The sequence below is a fragment of the Perognathus longimembris genome, chromosome 16 (genome assembly GCF_023159225.1).
Source record: "Perognathus longimembris pacificus isolate PPM17 chromosome 16, ASM2315922v1, whole genome shotgun sequence".
Lineage (NCBI taxonomy): Eukaryota > Metazoa > Chordata > Mammalia > Rodentia > Heteromyidae > Perognathus > Perognathus longimembris.
The window spans coordinates 8,481,350-8,492,315 of NC_063176.1; the positions used below are offsets into that span (position 1 = coordinate 8,481,350).

At 38.2% G+C, this 10,966-nt stretch overlaps 1 non-coding gene across 1 annotated transcript; it reads left to right on the plus strand.

The window, feature by feature from the left end:
* The first annotated feature begins 9,867 nt into the window (after positions 1 to 9,867).
* LOC125365089 lies at positions 9,868 to 10,030 on the plus strand. Its single transcript, XR_007213641.1, has one exon. It is a non-coding gene; the product is annotated as a U1 spliceosomal RNA (small nuclear RNA).
* Positions 10,031 to 10,966: the final 936 nt, after the last annotated feature.

Here is a 10,966-nt window from a genome sequence, read left to right on the forward strand (position 1 = left end):
GTAATTAACCACTGGCTGTGTGCCACACATTACATGAGACTCCTAGAAATGGACAGTGCTTTGATATGGTTCTTACTCTAATTTTATGAATTAAAGATTTATACAGGATATAAATTCCACAGCTCTATGCTGAGTGTAAGCTTTATATATTTAAAAAATATCTTGAAATACTTGAGCAAAGAAGCTACCATTTAACAAAGTAGTTTATGAATATATTAGATCTTGTTCAGTGTCACTCCTTCCAACATTCTCACGCATCTCCCCACCTACCCACCCATTTCCTCACTTTACTTAGTTGTTTTAGGAAGTCCCTTGGATCTGACTTCATTCTCTCCCTGTTAACCCTTACACTTTTGAGGAACAGACAACTCTTTTTACTTATGGCCTTTTGTCCTGCATGTGGAAGCATGTGATCTTAGGTAAGACCAAATGAGATAGTGTCAAATTATCAAGAAGACCAAACTCTTAAAACCCTATCATATTTTCTACTTCTGTCAAAAATATTAATTCTAAGTACTTCACATCTGTTAATGTGGATTCTGTTTGTGTTCTAGTGAACGAAGGCTGAATCTCAGATAACATAACCAGACTTTGAGACACAAAATGAACTGCCTTCTGCAATAATTTTATTAATACAATAACTCCCAGGTAATCATCATTTTTCTTGTGTTAACCCTGAACTAAAAATATAAGATGAAATCAAGTATCATGTATTGAACTTCTACATTTCAAGTAATAGTTAAATGATGAAGAGTTGGGATATAAAATAAAAGAATTAGGGCTAGGAATATGGCCTAGTGGTAAAGTGCTCGCCTCATATACGTGAAACCCTGGGTTCGATTCCCCAGCACCACATATACAGAAAACAGCCAGAAGTAGCACTGTGGCTCAAGAAGTAGAGTGCTAGCCTTGAGCAAAAAGAAGCCAGGGACAGTGCTCAGGCCCTGAGTCCATGCCCCAGGACTGGCAACAAAAACAAAACAAATAAAAATAAAATAATTGAAAAAAATATTAGTTTTCTCTCTGGATTTTGGTCCATGCTCAGAGTAAAGTATATGAGATCACTTTAAGAGTTCAAGAATGCTTTGATGATGGTAGATTATTTGCAGCCAAAAATTGCTTCTTCCAGTTCATCAACTATGTCTATTTGAAATCAATGCGTTAGAAATTGCCTAATTTAAGGTGACACTATCCAAAATTTCAGTCAGCACGTTTTGTTTCATTTATAAGCAAGTACAAAATTTTCTTTCTTTGTTTTGGAAGACTATATCTACTGTAAGTAGACAGATAAGATAATATTGGGAATTTCTAAAATACTCCAACATGCCATAAATAATTGCCATTGATAGTTCTGGATTTTGGTTCTGAATATAAGTAGATAAAATTTCAATTAAAACTAATATTTTATTCAACACCAGACTCTGTTAAAATACCCTGTTTATACAAATGTTTATCATCATTTTGTGTTATGAATGATGTACCTCATATCATATGATAATCATACAGCATCGATTACTTTACAAAGAAACTGAACTCTTATAGACAAATATACAACTTCTTAGATACTGAAACTACCATATCATCGTGGTCATGATTTTGGTCATAGCTGCATCCTACATCTTGCTTTATAGCAAATGATTGAGACTTGAAAAAAAAAATCATACTAAGTGAAGGAAACCATCCCCAAAGAAACATAGACTCTATGGTTTCCCTCAGCTGCTAGGATAATCCTAGCAGAAGATCACAATAGCTTGATAGCTATGTACATATGAATACATAAGATGATGCTAAGCAAATGAACTTCATGTTATGGAAATGAGTGGCTTATCATTGTTGTTATTTTCAACATACCATATAAAATTATGCCTATTCAGGCTGGGGATATGGCCTAGTGGCAAGAGTGCTTGCCTCGTATACATGAGGCCCTGGGTTCAATTCCACAGTACCACATATATAGAAAACAGCCAAAAGGGGCGCTGTGGCTCAAGTGGCAGAGTGCTAGCCTTGAGCAAAAAGAAGCCAGGGACAGTGCTCAGGCCCTGAGTCCAAGGCCCAGGACTGGCCAAAAAAAAAAAAAAGAACAAAAATTATGCCATTTTCTTTTGTCTTTCTTCCCCATGGTTTTATCCCTTATATCACTGTAATTGATTTTGGTACCCTGGATATTGTATGTACATGCATTGGAAGTAGGGAAGGGGAATATCAAAATGGAAAGACAAAGGATAAAATATAAACCAATGCAATAGCAATACTTACAAAATTATATGCTGTAAACCAACTGTACAACACATGGGGGAGGGAAAATGGGGGGGGGGGAGGAGGTAACAGATTGGATAAGAAAGGTATGCCCTGCCTTACGTATGAAACTGTAATCCCTCTGTACATCACTTTGAAAATAAAGAAAGAAATACATTTAAAAATACAAAATAAAGCATAATTAACAAATGAAATTCTCTCACCAACATTTTAATTTTAATCATTTACGTTAATATTTCATAATATACCAATTAATGTTTTATAGCATAATGTATGAAATTAATGAAGGCTTCAGAATATAAGATTTCTAAGTAGTACAAAGCTGTTTAGTCTTATACCAACAGTGAAATATTTTATTACTTTTTGAAAGCCAAATTTTTGGCTTGGAAACTTATCACACTAAAATAATTGAGTTCGAACATATCATTTTATTAAAACATTACCTGCATTTGTTTGGAACTCAGAATGGCTTTACTTCTTATTTCATGAACTTATGACTTACAATAGGAAAGCTTTAACATGGGAGTTAAAGTATGGCAGACAAAGATATGAGGCATCATAATATCAGTATATTTGGAATTATAAAACAATGTGAGCCAAATAGTTCCTAAAACATCATAAGAATTCTGTTTTATCTATTTTATTTACAGCGAATGCAACAGAATAAAGTCCACAAGTTTACATAAATTCATTTTAAAGGGTGGGTATAGTCTAAACAATGCAGTGTAAATGGTTCTGCGTGTAATCCTGACATTCTCCACCTGAACCGTATTCTATATCCATCGTGAATTATATTAACTTTTCACCAACTGCTAGAAAGGTTTGTGTCATGAAATATTTATGAGAATGAATGTGACAAATCATCAAAAGAAGAGATGTTTAGGTACACACCTGTGGGCAGATATAGTTTAAGTCAATAGAGGAGAAATAAAAGGCAGTGCATGAATAAATAGTGGGGAGTAACGAAGAAAAATATTAAGAACTTATCATAAAATATATTTCAAACTACTCACTATAGCAAAGAAAATAATAAAAATATGTAGGAAACATCTACTAGAAAAGAATTAAGGTGATCTCAGTTTCAAAAAAAGTAATATAATTTGAAGGAAGATTTGTCCCAATACTTTGAATTGAAACAGAACTGAACAAACTAAGATAAATTAAAAAGTAAAAGTTAAATTAAATTAAAAAGTTAATATAGTTACTATTATATCCTGTTCTAGTCTTATGGGACTCATGTAATGGTAATTTTGTTTTTCCAAAACAGTAAATAAAGCAATATAAAGGAGAGATCCACTTAACATAAGCAGGTAGAGAAATGCTATTGTGTAAAAGAATGGAACATATTAAACTTGCACAATTTTGCAGTGGATAGAAGACTCAAGTGTAAAAATGCAGTGCTGAGAGAGAGTTAGAAAAATACTACCCAATTATCTGCAGACCAGAACCACAGCAGAGTTCAGCAGAGCTTGCTTTCCAGAGACACGTCATGTTTAACTTTGCTGTTAACGTTTCAGGTACGAAGTGGCCCATGTTGTGAATTATATGCTATTAGTAGAGAAAATTCAGGTCCTGAGAATTCTAAGACAGATGAGAGATAAGTTATGTAAGCTGTGGTGAGAAGAGTATGGAAAATTTGGTTCATGTAATCAACATAGGTGGTACTTAGATGGGTAGATTTAAGAGTGGCTATGATTTGAATGTGTCCACAAGGTTAATGTATAGGAAACTTAAACCAAATGTACTTATTATTCACATTTGGAAGTGATGCTTTGAGAATCCCTTAATGTGAGGATCATTGGGTAAAACCATGATGATAGCATTTCAGGCAAGAAGATGTAATATGGAGGTCAGCTCTGGCCAGCGCCATCATTGGCCACATGGCAAGTTGTACTATCTGGCATCTTGTCTTGATGGGTGTGCTTGGATTCCTAGAGAAGTACCAGGGGATGGGACTTCCTTAATCACAACACACAGGGGTGGGCACATGGCCTATAGGTTACTGAACCTGTCAGTCAAGTACTTGGGACTGGGAGCTTCCTCTGACCCTGCCCCCTGACCTGATCCACCAGGAAGCCATGCCACCTGTCTCCATGTTCAGGTCCTGTGTCCTGTCTCCTGGCTCCTCTCTCATCACCATGGTATCTCAAGTCAGCTCTCCATCAGAGCTTTGTTTTGGTTTGTTGGTATGGTTTTTGTCCTTTCTTCCCTCTCTGGCCTGTTTCCTGAGCGTGTTAAGGTTATGTGTGGGCTGCAGGCCTTTGTAGCAACTGGCTGCCTGCAGACTATTAATGCTCTAATAAAACTAAGATTTGATCCTTCATTATGTGGCTTCTAGGATAATTGACAAACATATAACATAGCGGGGCTCATCCTGGATCCCAGTGCAAGGAGGGCATCTGGGTTCCTGGAAGCCACTGGAAATGTCCTGGGCTATCTGGGTGCCATGGGATGGAAACCTCTACAGGGAAGGTGCACCCCCTAGGAATTTCCAGGGCCCTGTGGTCTTTCCGCCACTCTGACAGCCAGCTGGTTGATGCTGGACATGCCATCCAAAAAAAAATCCTTTTGGCGTTACTTAGAAATCTTCCTGAAGTAAGTCTCTGTGTCTCTGTCCTGCTTTGTGTTATACGTTTTTCTGAAACCTGGGACCAGTCCATCTGGAAAAATCGAAGAGGTTTAGGGGAGAGGATGTGCTGGGGTCCCGACCTTCTTCCTCTCACACTGATGGGGTCAAGAGGTTCTGGTAACACTGAGTGGGAGTGGCTCATTAGGCATGTGGTCGCACTGGGCGTCCACTCATGGTGGGAGGGGCCCCAGCTCAGCTGGCCTTCTTCTGTGTGTCTTAGCCTCGAGTCTCTTGTTGTGTTGTCTTCTGTCTCTATAGGAGAAATCAGAGCCTGCTTTGTGCTATGTCCCCTTCTGCAAGGAGGCAGTTGCGAGTGTGCAGACTGCTGTGGACATTGTACTAACAACTACCTAAGGGAAAAACAATTGAGATTGTAAAGTGCTCCACCAACCCCCCTGCATCTGGCTCAAAACCCTAACTGGCAGTGAATTTTGAGCTGGCACATCTATTTAGAAAATAATTGTGGGCCTGAGATCGTGTCCTTACTGAGATCTGACTAAGGCCTGCAAAGGTAATTTAGACATTGTGAGGTCATCAGAGATCAGTTCCCCCCCAGCCAGTCAGGAAAATGCTTTTGCAAACCAGAATGCTAAAAAGGCTTCACTGCTGTAATCCAAAAAATGGTCTGTGTAGTTGCTAAAAGTTAATTGTAAGAAATTTCCAGTTTGGAGTAAGTTCCTAGAAACATCTAATCCTGGCAACTCCTTGCTGCATTAGACTAAGGTTATAGGTTCCTGGCTAGGTAAGGTCAACATCCGTGAGTGAGCTTGAAGAAGTGACAGAAGATGGATGATCTTCACTCATCAACTCCCCTTTAAGATCAAGGGACCACAGTCATTTTAAAAGATGAGGCAGGGTAAACTAGAGGTATAGAAACAGTTGTAACAAGTGTACAAGTGTGGAGACTGTACTGTACTTGTGAGAGATGGGTACAAGCCAACTTGTTGCTCTGGTAAAATTACCCAGCAGCCACTGCCTAGAGCTGGCCTTAAAAGCTAGTGGAGTGCCTGTCTGAAAAGTGTGTGTACTTAAAAGGCAACCAGAGAAATGTTAGGAGATTTCACTAAAGTCAAGTCTTAGGTTTAAGATTCTTTAACCAGTCTGTAGGAATTTACAGAAAGTTACAGGTAACCCAGTAGGAAGTGTGATATTCTATTGGAGCAGCTGGGAGACATTGCTGCTGCTGCTGCTGCTGCCTCTGCTACTGGGCAGCCCATCTTTTCCAACCTGAAAATTCCATTTGTATTAAGATCAAGGACAGCCTGACTGTCATCTAGAGGAGACCACGCCATCCTGACGCACCTCTACCTAGGTGAAAGCATATGGACTGGACTCTGCCTGACTCTGTCACAAGCAGTTGATTCCTGGTGGGAGACTGCTTTGGAATTAAGCCTTTGGTAGACTTTGGTTGGGGGACATTCTTTTTGTGTTGCATAGATTTGTAAACCGTTACCTGCCTGACCTGGAAAAGAAAGCTCGAAGTCCTCTGACTTTAGGTGCTAGTCATAAGGAGCCAATTTCAACTGCTAAAGACTCCTTAAATTACAGAAAGAAATAGTCCAGGCAAGAATAAGCACACTAACAGAGAAACCAATGATTTGATTTTTATGTACAAAACAGAAGGGGGGAATGTAATGTGGAGGACAGATCTGGCCAGTGCCATCACTGGCCACATTGAATTATTGTAGTATCTGGCATCTTGTCTTTATGGGTGTGCCTGGATTTCTACAGGAAGGGAAGTCCCATCCTCTGATTATGGGTGTTCCTGAATCCCAAGAGACTGGGGTAGGAACATGGCCTATAGGTTACTGAACCTGTCAGTCAAGTGCTTGGGACTGGGAGCTTCCTGTGACCCTGTCCCCTGACCTAACAGGTCAGGCCAGATCAGGCCAGCTCAGGTGCCATGAGGCCATGCCCCATGTCTCTATGTTCGTGTACTGTGTCCTGTCTCCTGGCTCTTCTCTGGTCACCATGGTGTCTCAAGTAAGCTCTCCTTTGGAGCTGAATTGGTTTGTTGGTATGGCTTTTGTTATTTCTTCCCTTCTGGCCTGTTTCCTGATAGTGTTAAGTGTATTTGTGGACTATAGGCCTTTGTAACAACTGGCTGCCAGTAGACTGCTAATGCTCTAATAAAACTCCAAGATTCAGTCCTTCAATATGTGGCTTTTCGAATAATTTACACATATATAACAAAGAAAAGATGATGATGAAGACAAGGAGAAGGAGGTTGAGGACAAGGAGGAAGGAGTGGAGGAAGAGGGAAGAGGAAGAAGCAGCAAGAAGAAGAAAGAGGAAGAGAAAGAAGAGAAGGAAGAAGCAAGAAGAAGGAAGAAAAGGAAGAATGAAGAAAAGAAGGAGGAGGAGGAGGAGGAGGAGGGAAGGAAGAGGGGAGAACTGGCATCTTCTCACTAGGAAGGCCTTTATCAGCACCAAGCTGTGGCTGGCACCAATGCTTTTATTTTCCAAACTTCACATTGGTGAGCTAAAGTATTTTTTTCACAAACTATGTGGTTTTAAATATTTTGTTTTACCAACAGAAAGTAGACTCAGACAGGATATTTACTCCCTACTGTCCACTTTTAGAATTTATGGCTCAATTGTGGGTAAAATCTCATTGTATTTCTGAAACTATTCAGTGAGTTCACAATGACACTTGTAGTAGATGGTCATTGTTGGGGGGAGTAGAGCTGGCACCATCTTGATTAGGGAAACATGGTAAAAAATGTTAAAATGAAGTTAAATATTAGGTCAACCTGACTGCGAAGTTCTCCTTCTGTAAATGGCTTGCTTATCTCATTCATTGCTTGTTCTACCCTCCGTGCCAACCCCCTACATCTGTGCTACGTTTTTACCGTTATAAACCCCAGATTGAGGACTGTTAGGGGTGGCAGTTTCAGCTCCAGAGTCTGTGCTACTTCCCTGGCCAGTCAGTTTATTTTTGCTTCCCCAATAACTCCATCTTTTTGCTTGAGACTGTCTCTGAGTGGTGGACTCTTGGAGGGATGGGGAATCCCCTTCCTCGAGCCCCGTAACAGTCATGAGCATAGATCACTAACTTTTGTACTTGCTTGTGATCCCCATGTGAATTTTCCTGAGGGAAATACCTCTTCATATCCATCCATTTTATGAAAGAAGGCAAATAAAATACCGATTTTATGATTTAGAATACATGTTTACTACTATTTAGGCAAATATTTATGGCAAGAATTTTAAACTCTTCAATCTGAAGTTAAAAAATTCAAAAGTTTTGTGAACCAAATAATGTATGTATTTTACAAGAAATTGGCCAAACAATATATAATTTGCTTTGAAATGATTAACTCAAGCACAATAGCTATTGATACAGAAAACATAGGTAAGAGTATAATTGCATGAAAAAGCTCATACACAAGAATTGGCTTGTCAATAAGATTCATATTAAAAATTTTTTTCAGTTACATCAAAAGAATGACTTCACTAAGAGTTATGTTTTATTCATCAAATGGTATGCCGAATCCTGACGATTTGGGATACTTAATTGAATTGGGATCCTTAGAAACAGCATCTACAATTGAGCAACTGAAGGGAGGTCTTCACTCATAGTAGGTCACCTAGAAGATATTTAGAGATGTTGTGCAGTTGAGTTGTATTTGAGTACAGTGGATCAATTTTTATGTGCCCCCTGAGGTGCAATCTGTCTGTCTCTGTCTCTCTCTCTTTGCCCAAACTGTAATAAAAGGGGAAGTTTCCACTACATATATTTTAGGTCTACCAAGTTTGACCCAATAGTAAATTAAAGAAAATTGATGAATAAATAACCCTGAATTCAGTTTAAGGAGCAAAGCTTTCTCAGCAAGAAGCAAAAAAAAAAAGAAAAAAAGAAAAGTGATGTTTTGCTTTCAATGGAAAGCAGGTCCATCATGTGCATTCCCCTTGGCTTTTCTAGCATTGTTGATGAAAAGCTTTCATTGGACTGTCCAGGCAATCATTATGCGGAGAATGACAGCATGCACTCGTTTTCTGCATGGTACCACGTTTAAATTAATCATTTTCTACAACACAATTAGACACGTGATTTATAGGTCAGGGAACAGAAGCAATCAACATAAGAATCATTTGTTCTTTTCTCCTAAGAGCATTTTTTATTCCTATTGATAAAACTACATTAGATACATTTTAGACAGAACCCCCCTCCTGCCCCTCCCACCTTTTTTTTTTTTTTTCCGGTAGTTCAGCTTGCACTTTGGTTACTTACTTCACTTGAACAAGAAGGAGGCTTTCATTCTTTGGGAACATTTTCAAATTGTTTGTAAGTGATAGTGATTTATTTTTAGTTACAGAAAGTATTATTGTGGCTCTCACCACCTCATCTCCAGTTACGCTGGCTTCCGGTTTCTATTTTAAATAAATAATCTAGGAGTGCCATTGGTGTGTGTTACTGTCTGGAAAAAGTATTAAAAACTGGATTCCCCCAACATCCTCTTCATTCATTACAAGTAAAGGCCATTGGCAGAAAAGAGGTATTGCAAATGGAGACAGCCTAGGTTTCTTAAGGTGCTGGATAGCATCACCACCAACTCAAATTCATTCTCTCTGTCTCTCTGTCCCTCTGTCTCTCTCTGTCTCTGTTTCTCCCCCCACCTCCCGGCCCAGTGTGAGTCTCTCTCTCTGGAAGGCACTTCTTCAAGTTTAAATCAGTGAGTCATCGGGTTTTGTTGTTTAGCTGTTGTGATATCTCACTTGATTTATGTCCCCTGCGAGTACTCCAGACTGGAAGAGTGAACAATAGGATAATCAAATCTCAGTTTGTGAAGCTGTTTCACCGAAGTGTGTTTCTCAGATGTAAATCCTGTGGTTTTCCCCTCTTTTATAGATGTAGTGGTAAAATTGTAGTTAGTATTTCTTCAATCTCAGAGAGACTAATGATGACAAATACTCGCATGAGATTGGGGAAAAGATTTAAGAGAAAATGTAAAGAGTTTGGATTAAAAATAAAAATATATATACTTTCCTGGCAGGGAAGATACCATGATCAGGAAGGTGTTTTTCCCAGGGCGAGGTTTATCCATTGCATTTGGGACTTGCTGACCCCTACGATTTCCCCAAATGTGGGAAACTCGACTGCATAATTTGTGGTAGTGGGGAAGTCCTTGGGCACTCTCCCCTGAAAAAAATAATAATAAAAGAAATGAAGCAAGGTTGAAGCACACACATGCAACACACGCACAGGCACACACCCACTCAAAATGATAAGCAAATGAATGTGCCAACTTCACAGATAAGAATGCTGGACCAAGAATTTAAGAAAGATAAATAAACGGGGAAAAAAAAAGGTTACTTGGTATCTTCTCTGTATAGTGACCATGTTCAATAGATATAAAATTCTCTCAGAAAAAAATAAAGTTATGTGATTGGTGTCAGAACTCTGAAGTTCTCTCAGGAAAAATGAATACAAGATGGCTTCACAGTAAAGGACATTTAGACTGATTTTGTTTTAAATCCCTTTAATGCTTGTATTAAGACATAGTATTAAATATTTGGTAATGTGTTTGTTAGGGGAACAGGATGGTAAATACTTACGTTGCTGACTAGAAATTTAGGAAAGGAAAAATTATTCCGAAAGCCATGGATATTATTTATTAGGTTGCTTAAATACACCCCAGTTTATTTATTTTACAAGGCAAACATCACTTTAAATATTATATACGAGTTTTTAAAGTCTTACAAAATGTGTCTGTTTCAGGAGAGTAGCATTGACTCTAATTTATTGTATAAAATTTTGGTAAACATCATAAGGAAATAATTTAATAATGACAGTAACCATTATGACTTGTGGATAAATTTATAAAATAAAATACATAATATTACTTAATATATACTTACATACAAAGACAAAATTAAATCTGCTAAATAATCTAAATTGCACTATTTGTAACAAAGGCATAAAATATTGCATAAGATATTTTTTTCTAATTTAGAAGTTAATGCTATAATAAAGCTCTACTACAGGCGCAGTATATGTATCTCTGCAGGTAATGAAAACAATCACCATTTCTTTGATCTGCCTGCTTGTCTCATTAACATAACATTACATCCTGCCTG